The sequence below is a fragment of the Desmodus rotundus genome, chromosome 8, assembly GCF_022682495.2.
Source record: "Desmodus rotundus isolate HL8 chromosome 8, HLdesRot8A.1, whole genome shotgun sequence".
NCBI lineage: Eukaryota > Metazoa > Chordata > Mammalia > Chiroptera > Phyllostomidae > Desmodus > Desmodus rotundus.
The window spans coordinates 39,197,008-39,217,701 of NC_071394.1; the positions used below are offsets into that span (position 1 = coordinate 39,197,008).

The window sequence follows — 20,694 nt, forward strand, 5'->3', positions numbered from 1 at the left end:
ACCTCGGTGCTTCTTTGATGCAGCCCAAGAAGATGCTGACCACTGTTGATTTCCATAGCTCCCAGAGGCCTTGGGAGACTCCATGACCCTTCTGAAATCTATTTGTCCTAGGAAAGTGCTAATGGCATCTAGTCCTAAGAACTTCCTGAACTTTTCCTCTGTCCTTTATTTTTCTGACTGTTGGGATTGTAAATATCCGTCTGTTTATAAGAGAGCAAGTATATTGGGCACTAGTAATCCTATGTAGTTGAACATCTATTGTGTGGTAGACTCCATAAACCCAGGATCTCACTCAGTCTTAACCACACCACTGTGAAGGAGGTATTACTTCCCTGCCTTGCACAGAGGAAAGCACTCTGGGAGCCAAACAATTGCCTAAGGCCACTTCTACCAAGCAGTTGAACTGAAATTCAGACTTGCCTCCTGCTGATTCCTAAGCCCATAATCATTTCATTCTGTGGTTGTCTGATGGGAGAAAGTAGGAAGGGCTTGGCTTTTATTTGACCAGTGCTTGAGCTTTTACCCTGGGGTTCTACAAAATGAACTTACTTCTGGGTATCAGGTTCGTCAGCATCCTCCATGTGAGTCAACAGGAGGCTGGCCCATTCGTTCTCCACAAAAAGTGCTGGAAACCCCCACTGGGTCTCTGACTCAGAGATGGGTCTCTGAGCCTGTGAATCTTTGAACTGGGTAAGTACAAACTGAAGTTGTCGAAAGTCCCTAGAAACTGTACCTTCTTTCCCCAGAAGGGCTGGAAGGCCACATTTTCTCAGAAACAAAATTAAACAGCACATCAAATTACAAAGAAAATTAGCATCAACCTCTCTGAATGCCAGTGTTGTAATGAATGAAATAAGACTGTGGACTTCATGATCTCAAAGGTTCCTTCCACGCTAAATTTTATGAGGCCAGGGCTACACTGAAGCAGATTTGTTTTTCAATTTTTAAATTATTTTATTGTCGTTCAGTTACAGTTGTCTGCATTTTCTCCCCCCCCCCTCTACCCCACCCCAGCCAAACCCACCTCCCTCCCCTGCTTCCACCGTCCCCCTTGGTTTTGTCCATGTGTCCTTTATAGTAGTTCCTGAAAACCCTTCTCCCCACTATCCCTTTCCCCCTCCCCTCTGGCTATTGTTAGATTGTTCTTAACTTCAATGTCTCTGGTCATATTTTGTTTTGGAGAAGCCAGAGGTCAGAGGCGTGGTTTCAACCTTTCTGTTTCTCCAGTATGTAGCACATAGTAAATCCCGATCCTGCGTTTGCCAGATGACAAAGGAATGCGAAGCTGACAGGTCCCCTCCTGCACACCTTTCTGCCACTTCATGATAGTTCTTCATCCTGTTCCAGCACCTATACATTCTACTTCGAAAACAATCCCCAAGCTTAAAAAATGGTGGGGCGTTTAGTTGTCCCTTCGTACCAAGGATCTCAAGTCAGTATATTCTCTTCCACAGGTGTACTTGCAAATTGAGATGTATACCTAATTATGAAATTAAAGGAGTTTTGTCTGTCAAGCCAGTTTCAGGTTTGAAGGACAGAACTCTTCCAAGGCTGTAAAATCATCCCACTGGATGTAAAACCCAAATTACCTGTTTGATGCACAGAGAAGGGTAGAGTGCTTTCCTTAAGGACAACAGGGGGAAAAATGAGGAAAGTGAGTGAAGAGTTGTACATGAAGTGACCACAGGCACTGCCAGGAAGTCAGCAGCCGTTCTCTGGTTGTGGCTGCAAGCCCACCAGGTACGAAGTGCATCGGGTGAGGGGATGATGTGAGTGTTCAGAGCAGGGGTCCACAAACTGCAGCCTGCAGGCCGAGTCCAGCCCGGCCCTGTGCCTCTTTTTTCATGTGTGTGCAAGCTGGAAATGGGTTTTACAGGTGAATATTTGCTACTGATTTGGTGACTGAGAACACTAACTTCAAAATTCAATTAAGCGAAATGTTAACCCCTACTCCCCCCCTCCAAAAAAAAGAAGAAAAGAAAAAAAAAATTCCATTCCTTTCTTAGCAGGCTTATATTATTGAAAAAAACGTACTCCAGCCCTGACCGGTGGGATTTGGTTGGGTATCATCCTACCAACCAGGAGGTTACAGGTTCGATTCCTGGTCAGGGCACATGCCTGGGGTGCAGGTTCAGTCTATGGTCGAGGCACATGTGAAAGGCTACCAACCGATGTTTCTCTCTCACATTGATTTTTCTCTCCCTCTCTTTCTCCCTCCCTTTCCCTCTCTCTAAATTTAAATAAATAAAATCTTTTAAAAGATTGTACTCCATTACTATTATTGTATTTTAAACTTCAATGAGGAATATGTGGAAATTTACTTATGTAAATACCTATGTGATATAATTGACTTTTCCTCTGGGCCCACAGGGCTTAAAATACTTATTCACCAGCCCTTTACAAAAACATATTTGCCAGTCCCTTGTTAAGAGGAAAAGAAGTCAGACAATAGGAAGATGAACAGGGGTATGGGAGAGGTTAAAGGAGAAACTGAGGGAAAGTGAAGTGATGTTACAAATGAAACGAAAAAAGTACAGTGTTCTTTCTCTCATCTTGTGAAGCACATACATAAAACCTCTAAGGACTAGCCAGTCTCCCTTCTCCAGCAAAAAACCAATTCTCTTCTGAGTTGAAACAGACATGTGGCATATGCACATACATGGGTGCACACGCTCCCAGTGGCCGGCTACGAGGACAACGTGACCCTGAGCGCAAATCACAGCTCTGCCTCTAACCCATTGTGAGATCTGGCGTGTTATTTCCCCTATGGTCTCGCCACCATTTCCTGAGGTTGCCAGTGGAACTTGGAATCATTAAAGCCGGTGGGTTTTCCCACTTTTCAGCACACACTAAAATCCCGACCCTGTGTGTGCCAGATGACAGTGGAATGCAAAACTTTGTCTCTGGGCTCCACATGCTGTTCTCACAACTCTTCAGTGATTCCAATTCTGTCCTGAAATTCTCTACATAAATACAGGCCTTGCCCAAGGTTCTGTCCTCAGCTCTCTGCCCTACTTTTTTGTTTTTTACGTTTTCCTTTAAAGTTCTCATTCCTTCTCCAATCTGATCATGTTATTCCTTTTCATTACCCTGACAAAGGTCTGTCTGTTGCATACAAGGTGTTTATGTGCACACCTGTCCCCCACCAGCACCAACAGATGCACGCTTCTTTCTCAGCCTTCTTCTAAATGCTTGCTCTCGATTCCAGGGCTCACTTCTGCTTGCCTGCTTTGTCTACTGAATCCCGTCAGCCCCACCTCTCACTTTTGCTGGACTAACTTCTAGTCCTTCATGACCCCGTCTGCCTTGACCCCTGCCAGTTAACTTGTGGTAAGCATTTAAACACTGTTTGAAGTGTAATATATCATATTATACTTCGGAGCACCTCACATTACTATCAGGGCTATCAGTCACAACTCCAGTATGAAAACATTCCCAAACACTGAGACCTCAGGCAGATCTTAAAAAATAAAATTGATCAGTATAATGTACCACATATGCACACATATCTCAATACTAAAAATACTCCAGGACCCAAAAAGAGATCTTGCACTTTTTGGACAGGCTTTATATAACTTAAGCAGATCATGCATGTCACTCCCCTGCTTCAGACTGCTGCATGGCTTCCTGTTTTTCTCACAGGAGAGAGAACGTCCTAGCTGGGGTGGCAGGGCCCTCCCAGAAGCCTCCACCCACCCTCTGCCGCGCTTGGCATGGGGCATTGGCCACACTGGCCTCTTTGTTCCTTGGACATGTCAAGCTGATTCACCTTTGCACCCTGGTGCTATTGCCTGGAGTTCAGCCTCCACATTTCCATAATGTGCTCAAGCTTGTCATTTAAAGCGCAGCTCAAATGTCATGTCCGAGAAAGGACTTTCCTTACCACCTTACCTAACGCTATCCTTTCCCTCTGTCAAATGAACCCATTTTACTTCCTTTATAGACTTTTTAGAGTCTGAAACTTTCTGGCTTGTATATTGGCATACTTATTCTTTTCTGCTTATAATTCTTATAATGTAAGCTTAACGAAAGAAGAAATGCCGGTGATTTGGCCATTGCTAGTAGGCCTTGGCAGTTGTCCTGCCCCTTATGCTTTCCTTCAGGATGTCAGTCTGAAAGGTCTGATTCATTCTTTGCCGGGAACGGGTTGCTTTGGTGTAACAGGGTTACATATTTGGGGTTCAGAAAAATTCTATGCATGCATGCTTAATACGGAGAGCAAGGTATGTTTGCAAAGTAAGTTTTGTTTACAGAGCAATGGGAGCCGGTACAGTGTTAAATATTAGCACAGTGATTCTGAGTTCAACAAAACAATTATTTTGTAGGCTCAGCAAATTAAAGTCAAGAACAGCCCTAAAGAGTGGATATTTGGCATTGTTTTTGTTTAAAAAATTAGCATAATATTTTTATGAGAAATTCCCATCAGTCTATTCAAATCTGAGTTCATCATCTTTATTTTTAAAAGTGTTAACTATTTAAAGAGAACCATTGAATTTCCTTCCCATATGCATTGAGTTCTGGTAGATTTTAAACAAAAGTGTTCTCTTTAAATCTTCAGTGGAAAATAACATTTAGAACACTGGAAGACCTTAGTAATTTATATTTGACCTTTACTTTTTGTACACTCTGTTAACTTTTCCAGATTGTTAATCAGGTTGTTAATCGTGTGTGCTATCTGTCGGTTCTCTTAAATCTCATCTCATCCCCTTAACATGTAACAGAAATAGTGTATGCATAGTTCAGGGTAGCATTCAAGTGTACCAATTTATCAGGTTTTACTTTCTTCCTATATTGCAAGAAAAATAATAACAAATTATACGTATGTGTATGTATATATACAGGGTGGGGCACAAAGTAGGTTTACAGTTATGAATATGTGGCTTTATTCTTGCATTATTATTTATTAATTATTGTATTATTTTCCCTGAGAACAACTGTGTACCTACTTTTGTCCCACCCTGTATATGTGGTTAAAGCTTCATATATACATATACGTACACATATATAGAAAGAGACATAAGATTTTGCAGTTTCCCTTCAAATATTGTGTTGTATAATTTCACACAGAGAAAATTAGAAAAAAAATTCTCTCAGTTCAGTGAGTCCCATTCTGCATCTCATACCTCCTACCTCAGCTCTCCATAATACCCGACATGTCTCTCCTCCTTACCAGCATACTGTAAAGTCATTAGAATTCTATGGGTGGCAGAGATGCATTGGAGAACAGCTCATAATTAATATAAACCCTTGAGGGAACTTTAGAGTTTATCTTGATATATATACATATACGTGCACACACATAACTTAGTATAACAGAAGGTTGGATATAGCATTTAATTATGAAAATATATGTCAACATATATAGCCCTACTTGTAAGTAAACTTTGTTACATAGTTTCTCTGGCATCTCAGCGGGATACCATTTACGGCCTAGCTGGAGCACTGATTTGCTTACAGGACCTGGAACCTCATACTTCAATACTTTTTTTCTCATTCTACATCGTGGATCAGGTAGTGGCATCTGCTGGCTATGAGTGATATTGCTTTCTAATTCTATAGGCAGCCTGGCTTTTCATCACAATATATCCCTGGAAAGCAGGTTATGATTTTTTTTAGAACAAACATATGCCTGAAAAGATAAATAACAAAACAGAGTGGCAATGACAGTTTACACGCTGGCTGGTTTGTGTCATGGGACAGAAGGAAAAAAGGACTTTTATTGTGAATTTACTGCGCCTATGTGGTGTTGTGTTCTTTCAGATGCTATCGGAGAGGTTAAGAAACTTATCCAGGTTCACAGGCTGGGGAAGGCAGGAATCAGTGGAATCCGATTCTGCGGTTAGTTAGGATGACCTAGCTTTTGAGGCAAACCTGAAAAGAGTATTCAGAAAAAGATCTGGGTGGCAGCGAACACTCTCATATACTGTTCCAGTTTTCTGAAGGACAGTTTTCCCATATGCACCAAAAATCCTAAAAATGTGCATGCCATTTGACTAAGCAATTCCCATTCTGGCAATTTATCCTCAGGAGATAATAACAGAGATGCTTGAAGATTTGCTAATGTATATAGTTATCGCATCTCTATATGTGCATACTATATATTACAGCATCCACTATGACCCATGCAAAATAAATGCGCTAAATACCAACCAGTAACAAAGGGTTGTTAACATAGATTGTAGTATATTTCTATAAAGAAATCATATTCATCTATTAAAATATGTTGTATAGGAATATTTATTGACATGAAAAAATGTTTATACCATATTAATAAGTAAAAGATCCAGTTTTCGATGCTGTATGATGTCACTTCCAAGTAAACCTCTATATATGAATACGTCTGTGTGAATTTTGTGGACTTGTAAAGAAGATACACCAGCGACTGGGAAACTGGCATTGGAAGGGACCCATGCCCTTTTTCTAAGTAGAGCCTGGGAAGCAGCAATTTCCTATCATTTCTTTGAGAAACGAAAAGGCTCTGATAGGCAGAGCTGGACAGCCGGATTGGAGACAGCCCACACAGTTCCCATGCACACCATCACGGGGCCAGGAGCAGCAGAATAATTTGCATGTCCAAAATACTAAAATGTGCTCGCAATGAAGACATCATTACCCTAAGGGCTGAAGATACTATGGACACATTACCACTAGTATTTGAAGCCAGAATTCAAGAAAAGATTTCAGACTATGAAATGAAGTTAATGGAGTTAGATGTTGAACAACTTGGAATTCCAGAACAAGGGTATAGCTGTGTAGTAGATGCCTCTGGTGAATTTGCATGTACATGCCGAGATCTCACTCATATCAGACATGCTGTTATAATTTCCTGTGCAAGAGACGGAGTGAGATTTTCTGCAAGTGGGGAACTTGGAAATAATAAGTTGTCACTAACAAGTAATGTCGATAAAAAAGAGGAAGCTGTTACCATAGAGATGAATGAGCCAGTTCAGCTAACTTTTGCACTGAGGTATCTGAACTTCTTTACAAAAGCTACTCCACCCTCTCCTACAGTAACACTCAGTATGTCTGCAGATGCACCCCTTGACTTGGAGTATAAAATTGCTGATATGGGACATTTAAAGTACTACCTGGCTCCCATGATCAAGGGTGAAGAAGGACTTTAGGCATTTCTAAAGTCTGAGAAAATAAAACTAAGCTCTTTGAGAACTGCTTCTGAGATTCCAACATGCCCTTAAAAGTTTCTTCTGTCACCAAATTTGTACTGGGTACATATGTAGATAATGTTTTCTGTAAATAACCTATTTTTTCCCATTCTCTACAATTTAAAGGATAGTTTCAAGTCAAATCTGGTCTTATGAACCTAGAACTACTTCTGCCTTATTTAGAAATACTCTTTAGGATTTTTGTAACAAAGGGTTTTGACTATTAGTGCAGTTTTAAGAATTCTGTTTTCAATTAAAAAAAAAGTTATTTGAATTTCCAAAAAAAAAAAAAAAAAAGAAGATAGAACACCAGCAGTGGTTATCTTTGGGAGATAAGATGATAGGTTACATTTATTTTCTTCTTTTCCTTGTCTCTATTTTATAAATTTTCTTTAGGGAAAACACATTATTTTTAACAATTTAAAACAGTTTGTATCTTAAGAAAGGGATTGAGAATAGCAACTAAGAGGCCCAAAATACAGAGGCCCAACAGGGATGCAACTGGAGAGGGACAAGTCTCTCCAGTGGGAAGTTAATGGGATGTGCCACTAGACAGGATTCGGCACTGGCCTGAGGATGGTATCCTGGTACACTGTAAAGGGAGAAGCAAGAGGCCCGAGGTACCCAACAGGTGCACAGGTTGCATCAGAGATGTTAAATGGCTGTAATGGTTCCTGGAGAGGAGTCAGACACCACAATGTCTACATAGTTTTTGTTTTTGAGAAATTGGTGGACCAGGAAGAGAACTAACAACAGGAATTAGGGTTGGCTGTGAAACGTGGATGCAAAACCCAGGGCAGTATTAAGTTACTGAACAATTGTCCCTCCTGGGGGCAGTTCTTCACATTTCCCTTTGATCAGGCTCCAAGTTAAGTTTTGTTCCCCCTCCTGGCACCACACTAAAGATTTGGAGAACCATTTGTCTGCAGATAGATGAATCATAATATCGAGTATACTAAAGGTTGCTTAAGGCTACTAATATACTTGGGACAAGTTGGGAAACAAAAATACAACCAAGCAAACAGATGGAACCAATTTCTTCTTTTTACTTATTTTTTTCCCTAGAAGCAAAGGTGATTAAATTTATTCCTTTGACTTCAAACATTTCCCTAAATTGGGATCATTTGCAATATCTAGATGTATTAAACCTTACAAAAGCTTTTGAATGTAAAGTTTTGGAGAGAAAAAGAACAGTAGACCTAGATCTCGTTGCGCTGCCATGACTGATGGAGAAACTCATTTCAGGTTCTTAGATCTCAGTTCCCTCATCTATGAAGGGAGATCAAATGGGATAAAGGTGGAGGGTCCTTTCAGCCTGGAAACTTCAGGACTCACTGGACCTGAAACTTTGCTCTTATTTTCATACCCATATTGTTTTTCGTGTCTACCCACCCCTAACCCCCAAATACAAGAGCCACAAAAGGCGAATTCAATCACAGAAGGTCAGACTGAGGGGAGAGCTGGCTCTTTACTCTTTCCCTGGAGCATTCTTACAGGCTGACTGTGGCCGAAAGGAGCACTTTCATATTCATTTATTCATCTACTCATTCATTCAAGAAACACTGACTACCCAGTTTTGTCCCAGATATTGTGCTCAACAAAAGCACAATATCGTAGGTAAACAAAATTGAAATGATATCTCTTTCAATGACAGGAAACTTCTTATGTAGGGAAGGAATTTCAATTATCCTACTGTATCTTCCCTTAGAGATTCTGAACTTCCTCCCTCTTCTCCTCCCCCTTCTGCCCACACTTCTTCTAACAAGAAATATTATGACAAAAGTTGATTGACTATGTAGATAGTATGGATGTAGAAAACCACTGAAAACCCCTGGCCTGGCACAGGAGACAGACTCATATTCAGAAAATTACAAATTGCCATTGTACAATCTATAACATGGTGATACTTTCTAAATTAAAAATGTTTTCTTAAACTTACTGTGGTGACATTCGGTAATAGGATCATATGGGTTTCGAGTGCACGTTGCTATGATACTAGATCTGTATATGGCACTGTGTGCTCACCACCCAAAGTGAAACCGTATATTAGCACCCCCACCCCCGACTCCCTAGCCTTTCCCTTCGGCAACCACCACATTGCTGGGTGTCCATGGCTTTCAATTTTATATTCCACATATCAGTGAAATCATATGGTTCTTGGATTTTTTGGACTAACTTATTTCACATAGCATCATATTCCCAAGGTCCATCCATGTTGTTGCAAATGGTGGTATTTCATCCTTTCTAATACCTGAGTCTCATTGCACTGCATATATGTATCACATCTTTATTCATTCCTCTAGTGAAGGACACTTTGGTCATCTCCATGTCGTGGTCACCACGAATAATGCTGCACTGAACAGAGGGGTGCATTTATCTCTGTGAACAGGTGTTTTCAAGTTTTTTGGATTGCTGGGTCATATGGTACCTACTTTTAATTTTTTGAGGAATCTGCTAGACTTTTTTAAATTGGATAATAGAAACAGCCACATGAACATACCTGACCACATGTTTCCTATCCTGTTTCCAGGAGTGTTTTACATATCCAACTTCAATCAATAAGTATTACAAATCTATTCAACAAATTTCTCTTTGTTCCCACTGCCTCTCCCTAAATCTAGTTTTCCATCATCATTTACTTAGATTACTTTAGTACCTCCTCACTCATCTCCCTGTCCTCTGAATCCATTAGATCCAGAATGATCTTTCTAAAACACAAATTTGATGATGTCTTTCTCCTGCTGTTATACATTCAGAGTCTAAACGCTCAGTGCAATTAGGATAACCATCCCTGTGCACTGATCTCTGTGCATCATTCAATATTGTGTCTGCTTGTGTAGTTATCTTTCTCCTGCACTACACGGGAAACTCTCCGAAGACTAGTTTATTCAGCAATGAATGAGCCTAGCACTATGCCTGGCACAGAGTAAGCACTTAATGCTATTTTTTAGATGAATGTATGGTGTCAGTGTGGAGGTCGCTTTAACTGAAATCAAAGACATAGATAAAATCCAGATGTAAGAGATGCTCAGTAAGGGTTTGGTTGAATGAACTGATAGCTAATGAAGGTTAGCAGACGAAGAACAGACATAGACAGTAGAACCCTGACAAACACTGACATTTCACTGAGTAGTAGAGGAAGGTAAAATGTGAATGATTGAAAAGATGGGAGGAAAGCTAGGAAAGAATGTGGGAGGTTGCTAAGAAGCAAACAATCTGAATAAATGCTTCTTTTTATCCCCAATGACCAACACAGGGGCAGGTGAATGAATGAGTTAAATGAATGGTGGTCAGCAGATTGGGGTTAAATACATTCCACAAAAGGCAGTTGATAACAAGGGTATGTCAAAATCTCCTCTTAATCTCTGTTGTGTCCTGTTCTGCAGCAAAGTCAATATCATCAGGACTGAGAAGTGTTCATTGGATTGGACAATTAGGGGATCCTTGATAATCAACTGGATAATTATTATAGTTTTAATGGAGCATTTGGTGCAGAAGCACAGGGCGGGAATGGAAGTGAGGAAGGAGGGCAGAAAGTATAGACCACTCTTGGAAGGAAAGGGAAGGAGACATACAGTATTTGACAACAACTGAAGTGGGACTCTAGATTAAAGGGGGTTTCTGTTTGTTTGTACTTAAAGGTGGGAGACACATAAGCACACTTGAGGGGGGAAAACTCCACCTCCCCTGTCAGTGCTCACCCGGAGTCATGACCCCTGAGCAGATGCTTTGGGCAAAGGCTACTGAATGTGTGGATGAATTATAAGTTCAGGGAGCACAGGTGTTTACTAGGCAACATCAGGAGTCAAGGAGGTGGAGGTGAGAACCACTTCAACACTGTCTGTGCTTGTGAGGCCTGGGAAATATCTCATAGTCCCCAGAAGACTTTGGGTAAGAAGGGGCAAGCATATACCCTGAAGTTGTGCAGGTACCACTGCTTCTATAGAGCAAAACACAGGGGTCACAGCCACTGCTTCTAGAGCAAAGTGCAGAGGGCCATGGGCCAGGACGTGACCTTAATTATTCCCCTTTCAAATTTTCAGCTTTGCCCATTGGGTTACTTAATACTTTTTTCTGCTCCGTATTTTCTTTATATTTCTCCAGTAATGATAATGATGATGACGGTGATAATGATAATAATCACAGGCCAGTACTGTGGTAGGTGCTTTTATGAGCACTAATTTCATTCAGCTAATAACTCAAAGCTATAGATAGTGTTCTTGTCCCCCTTTTGCAGATCAGTAACGTAAGTCGAATAAATGAATGCTTTCTATTTATAATAAAGTCAGTGACAAAATAAAATTATTTTAATACATTTTTTGTACTCAAATCTTAAGAAAAACGTCTTTCCTAAAATGATGGTATATAGAAGTTGTAGATCTGTAAATGTAGTTTGGAGTTAAATACATGCCATAAAAGGCAGTTGATAACAAGAGTATGTCAAAATGTTCTTTTAATCTCTTCTGTGTACTTGGAGGGTTATGATATAATCAAATGGAATTTAGGAAATATATAGCATTGGGTTGGGTACCTTTTCCAAAATTTTGTATCTTAAGTAATGAAAAAATTTAATTTTAAATTGTTTAATATTCTGTTTCTAATAATTTGGTTTTGAAATTAAAATATTTCTCCTGCCCCACAGGTGAAATTTTTCTTGGTCTTACTGCTTACTCTAAAAATGCAGAAGTAAAATAGTATAGCAATGATAGCTCACATAAAATTTAGTTATTGTTTCTTTTAAAATACAAATGTCTGTAGGATCACTAATTGAGTTTTCAGAGCCATTGCAACCAACTGAATACTAAATATATTTTCATATTTTGTATGAACAAGTAATCATAATACACAAGAATGACAGTGTATCTTGTGTGATTTCCTATGCAGTTTTCAGAAGTGATTTTTCTTGTGGTAAAACAAAACCAGGGAAGAAAATGCATGCTCTTAAAGTAACCTTAAAGGCCTGCCTTTAAATAGACAACAGAAGCTAGGGAAATCAACGCTGGGGGATCTTAGCTGCATTATTAATCTACCCTTTTGTGTTGCAGAATTACGACACATAATATACATGAGGGTCTACACTGCAGTTTTAACAAAAGACCTGAGCTAGACTGGCTTAAGAAAGGGATTTTATGCTCACCTCCTAAATAACTCCTTCTTTCTTTTTAATTCAACTTAGATTTAGCAAGAGAATTTAGCTATATTTGAAAATTTTAGTGGAGAGAAGTACTCCTTAATATCAAATAGATTAAAAAATATGCATTGAATGGCTGACTCAGGGGCTTTCACTAAACTGGCCATGAATGCTGAAACCATCTGTTTTTCTGGACGTTGTCAGGGTGAGTGTGGCAGAGGCAGCTGTTTGAAAGGAGACGCTTTGGATGATGAACCAGCCATTGTTTCTAAGCAATTCACTTGCATTCAGAGGCTCTACCCAAGCGTACTATAGAGTAATCAAAATCAAACTATTGTTTGTACCAATCATATTGATCTGAAAAGAACGTGGTGGGATGACCCCATTGTAGATGCAAATAGTTGTTCTGAGCAGCTGTATGCCGGCCAATATGTACCTCAGTAGGAAACAGAGAAGCTAGAGGGCTCTCTGCACCCTACTGGGGGAGGAAAAAAGATTATACCAGATTGAGCTGCAGTTTAAGGGGACTGGGGGGAATGAAGACAAGTCTGTTGGTATTGGTGGTAATTTTCTCTTGCAAAAAAATTGTCAACATTAACTCTATGGTGGTGAAGCTCTTTTTATATTAAAGCCTCTACGAGCTAGAAATCTAGAATGTCTATAAAGTTAGATAATGACTTAAAACTATAGCACAAAGAGTGATTTGTTTTCGTTGCAAATGTCAAGTCCTGACTAGTTCTGCAAATTAAAAAATGCACACTCTTGCCTTATCTGGAGTTATTCGTACACTGTTTAAAGTTTTATAATTTATTTACATCTCAGAAAAATGTAGAAACAACCCTGATATTGCAATATTTACATGAACATTAAAAAGGACATTTGTGTCTATGCAGAGAGCAAATGGAAGCACACAAAATGAAAATTATACCATTTAGTGTTTAAATATACTCTGAATGCTATCTTTTAGCCATTAGCATTTAAGCTTTTTGGTTGTCCTTGTCACTTCATTGCATGCATGCTAATATCTTCTCATATAAAATTTAATCTGTTGAACTAAATGAAGGAATTAGTATCTGAAAGACATCTTTCATTAAGCAATTAACGAATCTCTCCAACAAATCTACAAAAGCATATGTGTTTATATTTAATAATTATTTGTATGATCAGCCAGCTATAACACATGCATACATTTTGTTTTATTCACGAGATTACTACACCTAAAGGTACTGTCATTGTGCTATAGAGTCCAAATAAAAATGTGGTCAAACTGGTTGTTTGCTAAAGAAGATACACATCTATAGTTGATGGACTCTTAAAACCCCTCTGTGGTTTAGTAGAGAGCAGTGGCCGTTCTCTCAAACAGCTGTTTGGTCGTGGGTACAATTTTGTGCTGTATTGCACCGAAAAGCAGAAATAACCAGGAAAGTTAAGACAGTTCATAGGTTTGTGGAATACAGTTAAAAGAAGGATCAACACGCTTTGTGCCAACTAACCTTCTTTGTCTAATAGAGGGTCCATGGGAAGACTTGAAGTTGAAATTAAAGAAAATATATAATTTACCCACAATTTTCATTGCTTAAATAATCATTTCTGAGCAACACTTAAATTAGCAGCCTGCTCTGTTTCTTCTGGATTTACTTGCTTGCCTTGGTGTCACCGTGCGTCTGGCACAGGCTGGAGCCTGTGAAACATTCTGGCGTGGCCGACTCAGTCCGTCATTAGGTTGGTAGGCCTATATATATAGTGTGAAGGAAAAATGCTAAAACCTATGTTTCAATCAAATCTCTGATTTTTACTTGAATTATGTGTCTTGGTGGAATGGCTATGAAATATCTGAAAGTAAATTCCACTGGTTCAGATTCTTAAATGTTTTAGGTATACATTTAAGAGACATAGACAATATTGCATTGTTCTAACACTCAGTTTTCTCTCTACTTTTAGGAGAATGAGACCAATTACAATTTTTTAAAAAGCAGTAAGTTCCTGGCCAGGTATCTCAGTTGGTTAAAGTGCCATTCCAATACACCAAGGTTGCAGGTTTGATTCCCAGTCAGGGCACATACAAGAATCAACCAATGAATGCATAAATAAGTGGAACAATGAATTAATGTTTCTCTCTCTTGATCAATAATAATAATATAAAAAACATAGGATTTATTCCAAAAGCAATCACCACACTTTATTCCTCATATAAGTAAATATTTGGCCAAATTCCCCATGCCTGTCTGTAGAAATATTGATTGGGGCGGTAAGTGATATTCCGAGTGATGACCCAAGTGAGGTGCATAATGACATGTTAGCCACCAGAGAATGATGACCTGATGTTCATACCACTATACTTAAAAACAGCTCTAAAAACAGCCACTTACTATTGGATTTTTCTGTGTGTCCATGGGGAAGTTCAATTTTTTAAATGAAAAGAAACAATTCTACAAACTAATAAAATGAAAAATATATTAGTACGCATTATGGGCTGAATTGTATTCCCCCCAAATTTATATGTTGAAGCTCCTCAGAATGTGATCACATTTGGAGATAGAGTATTTAAAGAGGTAATTAAGTTTAGATGTGGTCACATGGGTGGGCCCTATTCCAATACATGTGGTGTCCTCATAAGAAATGGCATTTGGATGTGCAGAGGGATGCGTGCGTGTGCACACAGCAAAGGCCATGTGAGGACACAGTGAGATGTGGCCAGGGTGGCCTTCTGAAAGCCAAAGAGAGAGACTTCAGAAGAAACCAAACCTGCCACCACCTTTGAGGTAGGGTGTTTATACTGTACCTTAGTGCAGATAAGGAAGCAGAGACTGAAAGCAGTTTGGATATGCCAAGGGTCCTACAACTCATAATTGGGAAACTTGATTTTGAACCCATCCATGTCTATGTGTCTCCAAAGCCTTTCTCTTACCCACCCTGCTGCCCTCTGTTTCAAGCAAGGAAAGAAGTCTATCAATGCCATTTATACAAAGAATTGCAGCAATAAATGCAGAACTATAAAGATTGTTTATATTGTTAACCCTTATTAATATTGAAGCTAATAACAAAAATGGTCTATTACCCAAGAATTTTGTTAATAGAGGTTTGTATCACATATTCAATATCTCACCTTTGGTAATTTTATTTTCGTGAGTGAGTTTATTGAAAAAAAAGAAACCTCCACTTGTATTGATTCTCTACTATGTAAATCTTAACAAGTTCAATTTCTCCAGGAGATGCTAACAAAAAGAGTGTAAGTTTTCTTATAGAAAAGTGTGTTAGAGATAGAATATTGTAAAATAAATAGTATAGGAAATTAATAACATTATTTTTAATGTACAATATGTGTTCATAAGGAAGTTCACCTTCTTTTTATAGAAAAGAATTGACCGCTCCAAGCTAATAAGATGGAAAATGTATGAGTATCCAAAAGCCATGCCATTTATCCTGTTTTTCTTCTCCATTGGATTGAACTGTGTGATTCAGGGAGTGGTTAAAAGTTGAAGGTGAGATAACAATAAAATCATCTACTTAATATTTACTCATATTTTACTCATATATCCTTGAAGAACACTATTTATGAAAAAAACTCTGGACACAATGCTGCATTTTCTTTTTCTCTTTTCTACCCTTCATCACTTGATATCTTCATACTTGACAGAAAGAAACACATTCAGAAAACTTATAGACCTGCTTTTGATTTTTAAACATGTAAAGAATGCTTACTTTAAGTTGAGCAAAAGTATATACTAAAGATTTGAGATAGACCAAGGAAATGAGAAAGGCTATACCATGCACACATTAGCAAATAGAACATTAAAAATAATACTGACAATATTCCAAAACAAGCAACCAAAGTTGGATATCCCTCATCCATTTCTATGGAATTTTAACTCCTTGATTATGGGTCACAATTGGCTTTACCTAAACTGATCTGCTTCTGGACTAAAAAGAGTTCCAGAAATTCAACCCAGTGCATTGCGCCAGTTGTCCAGGTGATGTTAGTCTGGGAGTTTGAACCCATATTCTAATAATTGAAATGTTAGTAGTTAAAAGTATCTGGTACTGTCTGTCACAGTTCTGAGTCTGTCCTTTGTGAAAGGCACAGTTTCTAGCCCATAGTTTGTAGCAGAGCCTTCAGGCACACATGGGAAGAAAACAGACTATCTGCTACTGAACGTATCAACTGTTTGTGCTCAATGGTTATAGTAACCAGTAAAATATTAGAAGGTAGGAGAGTAAAATTTTCTGTGGGAGTGTAAAACATAAATGTGTTTCTCCCGAGGGAAGAACAGTAATGGCATTGACAAATGCCATCGTTGCGTGACTTTATATTAATAATATTTTACTACATAAAATTAACCTAAGGAAGGCTGTTTTTCTCTTTTGATTAGACAACTCTTCCCATGCAGCTGATCCGTGTGGAGCCAACTAAGAAATAGAAAGCCTGCTAAACAAAACTGTTTCTGGCATCTCTTCTATAAAGGGAAAGAATAAGCCTCTGTGATTGCCCAGGAGTCAACTGGGAAACCTCAGCGATATTTGAGGTATAAAAAATAATTTCAAAAAAAAATTTTGGGTTAATCTAGGGTCTAATCTTGGGAAGGCAAAATTAAGAGTTGTTAGTGGAGGGAAAACTGTAATAGCATAATCAATAAAAATTTTCATAAAAAAAGAGTTGTTAGTGAAAATGTCGCTTGATTAAGAGGGGATCATAAATGCCTGGGAAGAAGGAATGATGTTAGTGTGGCTATTTAATTACCAAAATGGCAAAACATTATTTTTTAAAATAAACATAGGAGAAACAAAATTATGAAGAACCCTAGCATTCTTAGAAATGAGAAACTTTTTAAATAATTAAAGACATGATAAAATAAGCAAAACAACCCCAGCAAATTATTCTAATATTACATAGACAGTTACAAAGAAAAATAACTCTTTGCTACCTTTAATAAGGAGTAGACTGAATTCTCCAAGACCAACTTGACATTTAACAGAGAAAAACATTCTGATATTTTCTAGAAAAGTATTCATGAGTTGTTTTCTCTTATGAATATACCCATCAAAACAGAAAGTTTTCTTAAAGTTTTAATGCATTTCAATGCTTATTTTCAGTCTTATTATTTGCAGTAATTACGAACAAAGGCAAATGAATTTTACAAAATTTCTGCAATTTTCTATATGCATTCATACTATGTCTTCACCGTCCTCCTTTACAATTTGGAAAAGCCAGGAAGTTCACTTGAAGGAAGAAAGTTCCCTCTTTTTCCTTTGATAAACGAAGCACATCTTACTGTCTTGCACACGGACAACCTGCTTCTCTTCTACTACTGCTTCTAATGTGGTTTTAATTACCTGTGTTAATCATAATTTTTAACTGAACCAACTTCTATTTCTCAAAAAGAACTGAGAGGTAGGTAATCAGGGAAGATTTGTCACGTTCAGGGACATTAGCAAACCAACCAAGTTCATGAGCACACACACAATGAGCCCCTTCAGCCACAAACACCCATTTACACCTTTTTAAAGTGGCAAATTGAACGTAATTATTAATATAACCCAGAGGTGAAACCGCTCCATAAATATAAAAATAGAAAGCAAAAATACACGTATTAAAACCCTCCTTGGGACTAACTAGAATACCTCAGTTCCATATTCTATTGTACTTGGCAGCATCCATATCTGTATTTGAAGTTTATCTATTAACTAACTCAATGTTCAGGGTCTTTATGTACTAAAGGTATTGGAAACTAGGTTGATACCAACATAGGGCAAAACAACATTTCTGTTGTTATAAAACATTTGTCAGAATCACGGTTCAATGTAGTTAAACACATAATTTTCTAGTTTTCATTATCATAGATATTAAATGGCAATAATGGTGACCTATGTGATCAGTAAACAAGGATTAGAAGCTTAGGAAGTTTATGAATTTGTCTCTGTTGATATCTACAAAATAGGTGGCTGGGATTTTTATTGGGATTTTGCTGAGTCTATAGATCAAGTTGAAGAGAACTGATGCCTTGACAATCAGTCTTCCTACCCATGAATATAGAATAACTCTCCATTTATTTAAATCTTTAATTTCTCTTATTAGAGCTTTGTAGTTTGCTGCATATACATCCTGTGCATATTTTATTACCTTTTTACCTAAATATCTTATTTTTTGGTGTTATTGTAAATAGTAGTATGTTTTTCATTTTCAACACCAATTTTCATTGCTGGTATATAGGAAAGCAATTGGCTTTTGCATATTAATCTTGTATTATATAAACTTACTATAATTTATTATTAGTTCAAAGATTTTTTTGTTTGATTCTGTGGTATTTGTACATAGAAAATCATGTCATCTACAAATAAAGGCAGTTTTTTTCCTCTCACTTTCTCAATATTTCCTTTTCTTCCCTTCCCTTCCCTTTTTCCTTCCCTTCCCTTCCCTTCTTCCTTCCCTTCCCTTCCCTTCCCTTCCCTTCCCTTCTGGGTTTTTGGGGTACCCCCTTGTAAATCCTACTTGGTCATGGTATATAATTATTCTATGTATACATTGTTGGATTTGAATTGCTAATATTTTTTAAAGAATTTTTGTATCCATGCTCCTAAGACATATTGGTCTGTAATTTTCTTTTCCTGAAATGTGATTATCTGGTTTGGTATTCAAGTGAGACTGGTCTCATTGAATGAGTTAGGATGCTTTCTGGAAGATTTGTGGAGAATCAGTATCACTCCGTAAATGATTGGAAGAATTCACCAATGATGTCATCTGGGACTGGTGCTTTCTTTTAGGAAGGTTATTAATTATTGATTGGATTTCCTTAATAGATATAGGCCTTCGCAAATTATCTATTTCTTTTATAAGATTTAGTAGTTTTTTTCTTTCAAGAAATTGGTCCATTTTATCTAAGTTATCAAATTTGTGAGCATAGAGTTGATCATAGCAATAATTAGCCTTTTAATGTCCATGATATCCATTATTATTATTGTGACTACCCATTTCATTTTTGGTATTGATAAATTATGATCTTTCTCTCCCTCATCCATCTCTCTCTCTCTCTGTAGTTAGCTTGGCAGAGGCTTATCAATTTTGTTGATGTTGTTAATGTACCAGCATTTTGTTTAGTTGATTTTCTCTATTTTTTTCCTATTTTTAATTTAATTCATTTATGCTATACTATAAATTCTATTATTTATTTTCTTCTGCTTGCATTAATTAAGATGTTCTTTTTTTCTCTAATTTCTTGAGGTAGAATGTTATTGATATTTTGCTTTATAATATGCGCTTTTAATGGTATAAATTTCTTTCTAAACACTACTTTTGTTGCATCTTATAAATTTTGACAAATCTTATTTTTATTTTTACTTACTTTGAAATATTTGTAATTTATCTCAGAACTTCCTTGATCCATAAATTATGTATGATCCATGTAGTATAGAAATATATTGTTAAATTCCCATATATGTTGGAACTTCCCAGGTATCACTCTGTGGCTCTTTTTTAGCCTAATTCCACTGCGGTCTGAGAACACACTTTGTATGACTTCTTAACTCTTGTTTAAGGTGTGTCTTATGGCCCCAAATGTGGTCTGTCTTGGCGAATGTTCCATGTAAGCTTAAGAAAGAATGTTTAATTTGCTGATGTTCCTTCTCCAGTGCTCTTCCTGTCTCTATATAGAGCCAAGCTTTTGACCTGTATCATTTTTGTTCGCCCTCAAGAAATTCTTTCCACATTTTTTGCAGGACAGGTTGGCTAATGGTGAATTCCCTCAGTTTTGTTTGAGAAAATCTTTATGTCTTCTTTGGAAGGATAATTTTGATGCATATAGTAATCTAAATTGTTTATTTCAGCAGTAAATATTTCAATCTACTCTCTTCTTGCTTGCATAAACAGAAGTCACCTGTAATTCTTATCTTTGTTTCTCTTTAGATAAGAGATTCTGCCCCCCTCTGATTTCCTTCAGGATTTTCTCTTTGTCTTTGGAGTCCTGCAGCTTGAGTATGGTACATGCCTAGTCATAGATTTTCAGTACAACTGCTTGGTACTATTTGAGCTTCCTGCTTGCATAGATTCATGTTTGTCATTAATTTTGAAAATCTTAGTCATTATTACATCAAATATTTTTCTGTTTTGTTCTATCTTTTCCTCTGGTATTCCAATTATCCATATGCTGCATATTTTAAAATTCTTTCACAGTTTTTGGATGCTTTGTTCTGTTTATATTTTTATTCTTTATTCTTTTCTTTTACATTTCAGTTTGGTAAGTTCCATTGAACTACCTTTAAGCTCACGCATTCTTCCCTTTGCTCTCTCGGGTCTATAGATGAACCCATCAAAAGCAATTTTGTTTCTGTTTCACAGCTTTTTTATTTTTCGTATTTCCTTTGATTCTTTCTTAGAGTTTTCATCTGTCTGTCGACACTATGCATCTG

General features: G+C 37.6%; 1 protein-coding gene and 1 pseudogene across 1 annotated transcript in view; both read left to right on the plus strand.

Annotated features, from left to right (window-relative positions):
• Window positions 1-20,694, plus strand: part of CYP7B1 (cytochrome P450 family 7 subfamily B member 1) — a 162,276-nt gene that overhangs the window by 32,964 nt on the left and 108,618 nt on the right. The window lies entirely within an intron of this gene.
• On the plus strand, window positions 6,570-7,124 carry LOC112315451 (proliferating cell nuclear antigen pseudogene; annotated as a pseudogene).